Genomic DNA, 6,605 nt, shown 5'->3' on the forward strand with positions numbered 1-6,605 from the left:
CAGGTTTATGAAGTTCTTTAGCCAATACAATTTTATTTGTATTATTTAATTTTTTATTGGGAATATTATGTCCAATTGTAGGATTTTTTATAAATTTACTTTTATTTGTGTTACAAATGAAACATTTTGATGAAATTCTCCATGTACCATTAACTGTTTGAATTTTAGTTGCATCAATATTTTTTGTTTGAATTTTACATTTAAGACAATGTATTAGATCATCACCATTCATTTATATATATATTATTACATTTTAAATAAATTGTTTATAGTTTATTATAAATTCTAAACATAAATGTCCACATATAGGTGGATCGTCATAATCTTGGATTTTGTCATCGGACCACTTAAGATTATCTTCACCTAAATATTTTACAAGTTCTGGTGGAGGAGACATTCCAAATGAATCGAAATAAAATTTTTTATTTTTTATTTTTTTCCATGCAACCCAATGTGATCCTTCTTGAGTAGAATTATTTAAATTTAATATTCCACATTCATTTAACCAAGGTTTAAGAGGTAATTCATCTCTCATGAAACAACCTCTGAATATTTTTATATTACGTCCAAATTGTATTATGTAAAAATTACTCAGTGGTTCGATTTTTAGATTTTTTTTTTTAAATTTTTTCATAAATGATGATTTACTGAAATTGTTCATTTTTTTGATTTTTTTTTTTTTCAATCCAGAACCTTTATTTTCCATTGCTTTATTATGACGAATTGTTTCTTTTTCAACTGCTTTTTTATGTTTGTAATCATTAACACTGTTTACAATTGAAGTTACACCTCCAACTAACGCACTAGCTGCACCTATCCCTGCAAAAATTAATGGTAAAAATCCACCTTTTTTGTCTTTAATTTGTGAATTTCGAATCTCTAACCTTGTTCCAGATTTTTTTTCCTTTGCCTTTTTTAATTTTTCTAATTGAATTTTATCTAAATAATAAATATTTTCTCCTTTAAATATTTTGTCACTTGTAATTTGAAATGTTGCATTAGTATTATTTTTATGAGCTTCTCGTAATTTTTTAATTTGGTAATTATTTAATTTGAAATAGTACATTTTATAATACAAAATATTATAAAATTTATTCACATATTAAATTCATTCCTAAACGTCTTTTTCCTTTCATTGCACATGCAGTTAAAATGGCCGGAATTTTTTCAGACATAGAACACTCAGAATCTTTACATCTTTCCCAGGCTTTTCGTTCTAAAATTTTATCTGCAATATGTCTTGATTTAATGTCCTTATGATTTTTGTAAAAATAATCATGTTCTCTTGCAGCTTCATCTAATTTGTTTATTGGTTGTATATTTTGTTCTTCATTTTTCTCTAAATTTGTAAATGGTCCTAAATAATTATATTTAGGATAATGCATTGGAGGTAAAAATTTACAATTCAAAAAGTCATTAAAAAAACCTGCACCTTTTATAATTTTCTTTGGTAAACTTGAAATAAATGACCATAAATATATTGGACCTTTATTAGGAATGTCAATTACTTTTTCCATTCTTTTAATACAAAAATTAAGAATTTCAAGTTTGTCATCATGGTAATAATTTTTCCCCGCTCTTTCTTCACTAAATATATAATATATTTTTTCTCTTAATTGTTTTATATTATACTCTATGTCATTTGTTATTTCATTTGGTAAATTATTAACATATTATATTAAATATTCAACACCTTTACGATGATCAATTAAATGTTCCATTTTTATTTTAAATAATTTAAGAATACCAAGTTTTTCATTATGAAAACCATAATTTCCTGCTTTTTCTTCAGCTGCAATTAAATGGCATCTTTCATATAATTGTTTCATATTGTCAATCCAATGAAATTCAATTTCGTTATTTGTATAATTCATTAAACCTGCTCCTTTATTTTCTGTTGCTTTTGTAGGGTTTAAAATTTCTGTTGTTGGTATTGTAGGATTTAAAATTTCTGTTGTTGGATTTTTATTTTCTTTTGGTATTGTTGGTGTTTTATTTGAATTCATTTTTTTCCAAATAGGACTAATCATTTTAATGTATTTGTCACCTTTACTTGATTTCGGTTTTCCAGTCGATTTGTCATTATTTTGGTATATTGCATCTGTTTCAATTAATATTTTTGCATAATTTTGGTAATCTTCAGTTGTATAAAATTCTGGTTTTGTAAGATCTGAATGAGTTAACAATCTCCACATACCTGGAGTTAATGTATGTTTTTTTCCGTTTAAAATTATGTCATCAAAGTCAAACATTTGTCGCGGTCGTTATCGCAACGACCGCGGCGTCTCTATCGACGTCCGCGAGATCGCGACCGACAACCGGTCTGGCCGCCGCCTGTGGCACGGCCGCCGGCCCGGCCAGCGGCGGTGGCGACGGAAAACAGCTTAAGCCGAACCGTCGTCGACGAACCCACGCGCGATTATTAATTGTAACAAATTGTGATTCGAACTCTGAATAAAAGGTGCTTCACAGAAGAAGCGTGTGTCGTTATTGTGTTATTAAGTTTGCCCTAACTGTTCCGACACCTACATTGGCGCAGTCGAGGAAGGAGTAAGGTAAGTGCTAATTTTAATAAAAATAATTTTACGTAAATTAAAGTAAATTAGCACATATCGGGTTAAAAGAACCTACAATTTATAGGTGTCCTGATCATACCGGTTCCTAATATTTTTTATTCTGATTTTTTTTTATTATAAATAAAATATTAAGGGCTTGTCCAATCTAAGGTGGTAAATTGTAGCAAAGTTTGCATAATTTAGCGTAATCCCTACAGTGCTAAACTTGGTTTAGGCTATTTATAGATTGGAAAGTACATATCTCTACCAGCGATAGCCCGAGTTACGTAATTTCGTATCCATTACGTAATTTCGTAATTTAATTTAGTATAGATAATAGCAATTAGATTTAATCTCCACAATGGGTGTTAAACGCATTAGTGAGTTAAATATTGTCGATATTAACAGGGAATTATTGAAACGTGGTATTGAGACCGGGGGGTCCAAGGCCGATAAACTCTTAGCATTAGAAGAGTATATTAGGGCTAAGGAAAATATGGATCCAGGATCAGTACGGTTTGGGGAAACTGACGAGACGTCAGCCCAGGTACCGGGAGGGAAAACATCGGAGGCTCTGAGTGGGGAGGATGAGGTCGACTCTGATAAGAATTTGATAAACCACTTCATGGAGCAGATGTTAGATAGACTGGAGGGGTTGGAAGCAACGGTCGACAAGCAGCAACTGACAATCGCTACTCTCAGCGAGAGCGTGGAACGCTTGGAGCGGGAGTTAGCCGAAGAAAAGCTTAGGTCGACCGAACGGGTGGAGCAAGCAAGTTGCTCATGCCGTGGAAATTCCCAACAACCATCAACCAGCGATATGTCCGGGGCAAATCAGATTTGCCCGGACAAAAGTCAAAATCTTCCGGTCAAAACTCAAAGTGTGAGTTTTGAGAGCCGATGGGCGAACATACGGAGCAGATTGACCGGGGAAAACCCGAGAAATCGGAGTGTTTCCGGAGTTTCCGGTAACCGGTCCGGAGTGTCCGGTGAAACGTCCGGAGTCTTCGGTAATCTGTCCGGAGTGTTCGGTGAAGGGTCCGGTAGAAGTCGTGAGGAAGCGTTACGGAGTAGTTTTTCCGGTGAAAAACGCGTGCATTTCCCGGATAGCCTGCTCATTCCTCAAAATGAGTTGAATATGGCCCGTGCGTCGATACCAGAGTTTGCCGGTAAGAGGGAGGAAGACCCGGTGCGGTTTTTGCTCCAGGCCGAGGCAATACTTGAAGAAACTGGTATCCACAAGGCTAGATGGGTGACCGTTTTGGCCCCTCAGCTTAAGGCACAGGCAGGAACATGGTGGGGAACCATGAGAGCGTTGGACTTACCATGGCAAGAGTTCAGGTCTGAACTATTGGAGAAGTTCAACGGGGACGAGTTGCAGTCGAGTCTGCAATCAGAATTGTTGAGCACCGCTCAGACCAAGACCGAAACACTGGGGGAGTACGTCCTACATAAGTACCAGTTGTATCGGAGGTTAAACCTTGGTCTGACAGAAGAAGCGGTGGTGATGACAGTGATTGGGCTCATGCGTGATGAATTTAGAATTCATGCACGTATACAGCGACTGAAATCGTTCAGCGAATTACGAGCGCTTGCCCATGTACTGGATGGTAGCAAGGCCGTAATGTCGGATAAGGCGGGAGTGAGCACCAGCGTACCACCAAAGTTAAAATGGTTGGATAAACGAAAAGCTGAGAGTGCTGAGAAATCCCAAGTGCCGAATCCGAAGCAACGACAATCTTCGGGAGCAGGGTGCAGGGTATGTGGTAGTCATGACCACTGGCAAGCTGCATGTCCAAAAAGAAAGTCGGAGTCGGGAAACGCCAAAACGACCGGCGGGACCGCCGGGTCCCGGCCGGCCAGGAAGTAACCGGCGAAAAAAGTACGAGTCGTCCGAAGAGAGGTAAGCAACGGAGTTCAAGTCGGGCAGTGAGTAACGTTCCGGTACAGGAACCACAAATTACAAGAACTGACCCGAAGAAACGGAACTTCGGAGCGTTACGGACCGGAGACTCGGGAAAGGACCCGAAGAAATCGGGTCAGAAGGGTTCTGAACCGGAGAAATCCGGTACGAACGGAATTCCTCCGGAGAAAAACTTTGGTCACCCGAAGATAACCTCCGGAGTGAAGAGTTGTCCGGTGAAAACCGTCGAGCCTCTAGGAAAACACCGGAGAAATCGCCGAATCCACCCGAGAAAACCCATTGAAAGCGACGTTCCGACAAAGGAACCACAGTTCGTGACAATGGACCGGGTAAATGGTTCGGTGATGGATACGGGTTCCGACCAGCTGGACAACAGGTCGGGAAAATCATTAAGGATCGAAAATGTTCCGGACAAAAGTGAAAATTTCACCGAGGTGAGTAATTTTTCCAATAAAAATGTCGCGGACAGTATTTCAGGTGATGCGGAACAAGATGAGTTAACAAAGCAGTTGTTAATTTGTCCGGTCACATCCGAAGATTTTTCCGAGGAGTTTATTCCTGATCCACGGGAAAAGTGCAAGAGGAGAGACTCGGATACGGACTCAAAGTTTGAGTTGAGAAAACGCTTTTCGGATCTGCGGACCGGAGTGTTAGAGTCTCCAGCCATTGAAACGGTGTCAACGGGGAAAACGAAAGTAACGGATGTTCCGTTACCGGCCATTGAACTAGAGTTTGCACTCGGGGCAGTAGTAGCGCTACTGGACTCCCAAGCGGCGAGGACATACGTCAAACCGTGGGTGGCAAAGAAGTTTGGCCGGAGTTTTACCGAAGAACTGGAGATTGTCCGGATGGCGGACGGTCGGACCCGAGAAATTACGGAGTTTTCCGAATTTCGGGCCCGGATAGTGGATCTGGAGGTAAGCTTTAGGGCCGCAGTGCTAGACAACCTAATTGGAGATGTCTTCCTGGGCCATGATTTCCTCGTGGAGCAACAAGTCGCTTGGGACTATAGCGGTTGCATAATCCACCTGGGGAAAGAAAGACGTGTTTCCGTGAGTTGGAGAAATCCAGTAACTCCGGTCACCGTAGGAGTGGACTTAACAACCGCAGGTTTACCCGAAGGAGAGTACGGTATGCGGGTCAAAGAAGTCCTATGCCAATATCCGGAGGTATTCTCCGGAGAGGTAGGCAGAACTCGGGTGATAGAGCACCAGATCCGTCTCAAGGATCCAAATCCGGTGGCTCTAAACGCTTACGGGTACTCCCGAGAGAAAAACGAGGTGATTGCCGAGATGGTGCGAGACATGGAGGAACAGGGTTTTGTCGAACCGAGCATATCTCCATGGGCTGCACCGGTGGTACTCGTGAAGAAAAAGGATGGTTCACGTAGATTTTGCGTTGACTATCGCCGTCTGAACATGCAGACGGAGTCGGACGCTCACCCGATGCCGGATCTCCATGACATGGTCCGAGGAATGGGTGGAGCGAAGATTTACAGCACCATGGATTTGAAATCAGGATACTGGCAGGTGGGTCTCTCACCAGAGACACGTCCACTCACGGCGTTTAGGACCCAAAGAGGATTATTCCAGTTCAGAGTAATGCCTTTTGGACTTAAAAACGCCCCCGCCACATTCTGCCGCTTGGTAAACGAAGTCTTCCGTGGGTTAGTTGGTAAATTTGTGTTGGTTTATTTAGATGATATCGTGGTATACTCCGAGGGTCCCGATCAACATCTAAACCACTTGCAGAGAGTCTTGGAGCGACTCCAGTCTTACGGTCTGACGTGCCAGCCGAAAAAATGTACATTCGGGGTGACACAGATCAAATTCCTAGGTCACGTCGTGGACGGTGAAGGAATAGACCGGGAGCCGGAAAAACTGACGGCGATTCAAGAATTACCGGTTCCAAAGAAGACTAAAGACGTGTTGCGGGTGTTAGGCGTTTGTGGTTGGTACAGTCAGTTCGTGCCGCACTACGCCGAGATCACAGCACCACTCACGAGTCTGTTGGCCAAAGGGACCAAATGGCGTTGGTCAGAAATTGAGCAAGAGGCGTTCCGGAAGTTGAAGGAGTCTTTGGTGTCCGCACCACGGCTCTGCCCTCCTCTTCCGGGTAAGCCATTC

The sequence above is a fragment of the Metopolophium dirhodum genome, unplaced genomic scaffold (assembly GCF_019925205.1).
Source record: "Metopolophium dirhodum isolate CAU unplaced genomic scaffold, ASM1992520v1 scaffold4, whole genome shotgun sequence".
Taxonomy (NCBI): Eukaryota; Metazoa; Arthropoda; class Insecta; order Hemiptera; family Aphididae; genus Metopolophium; species Metopolophium dirhodum.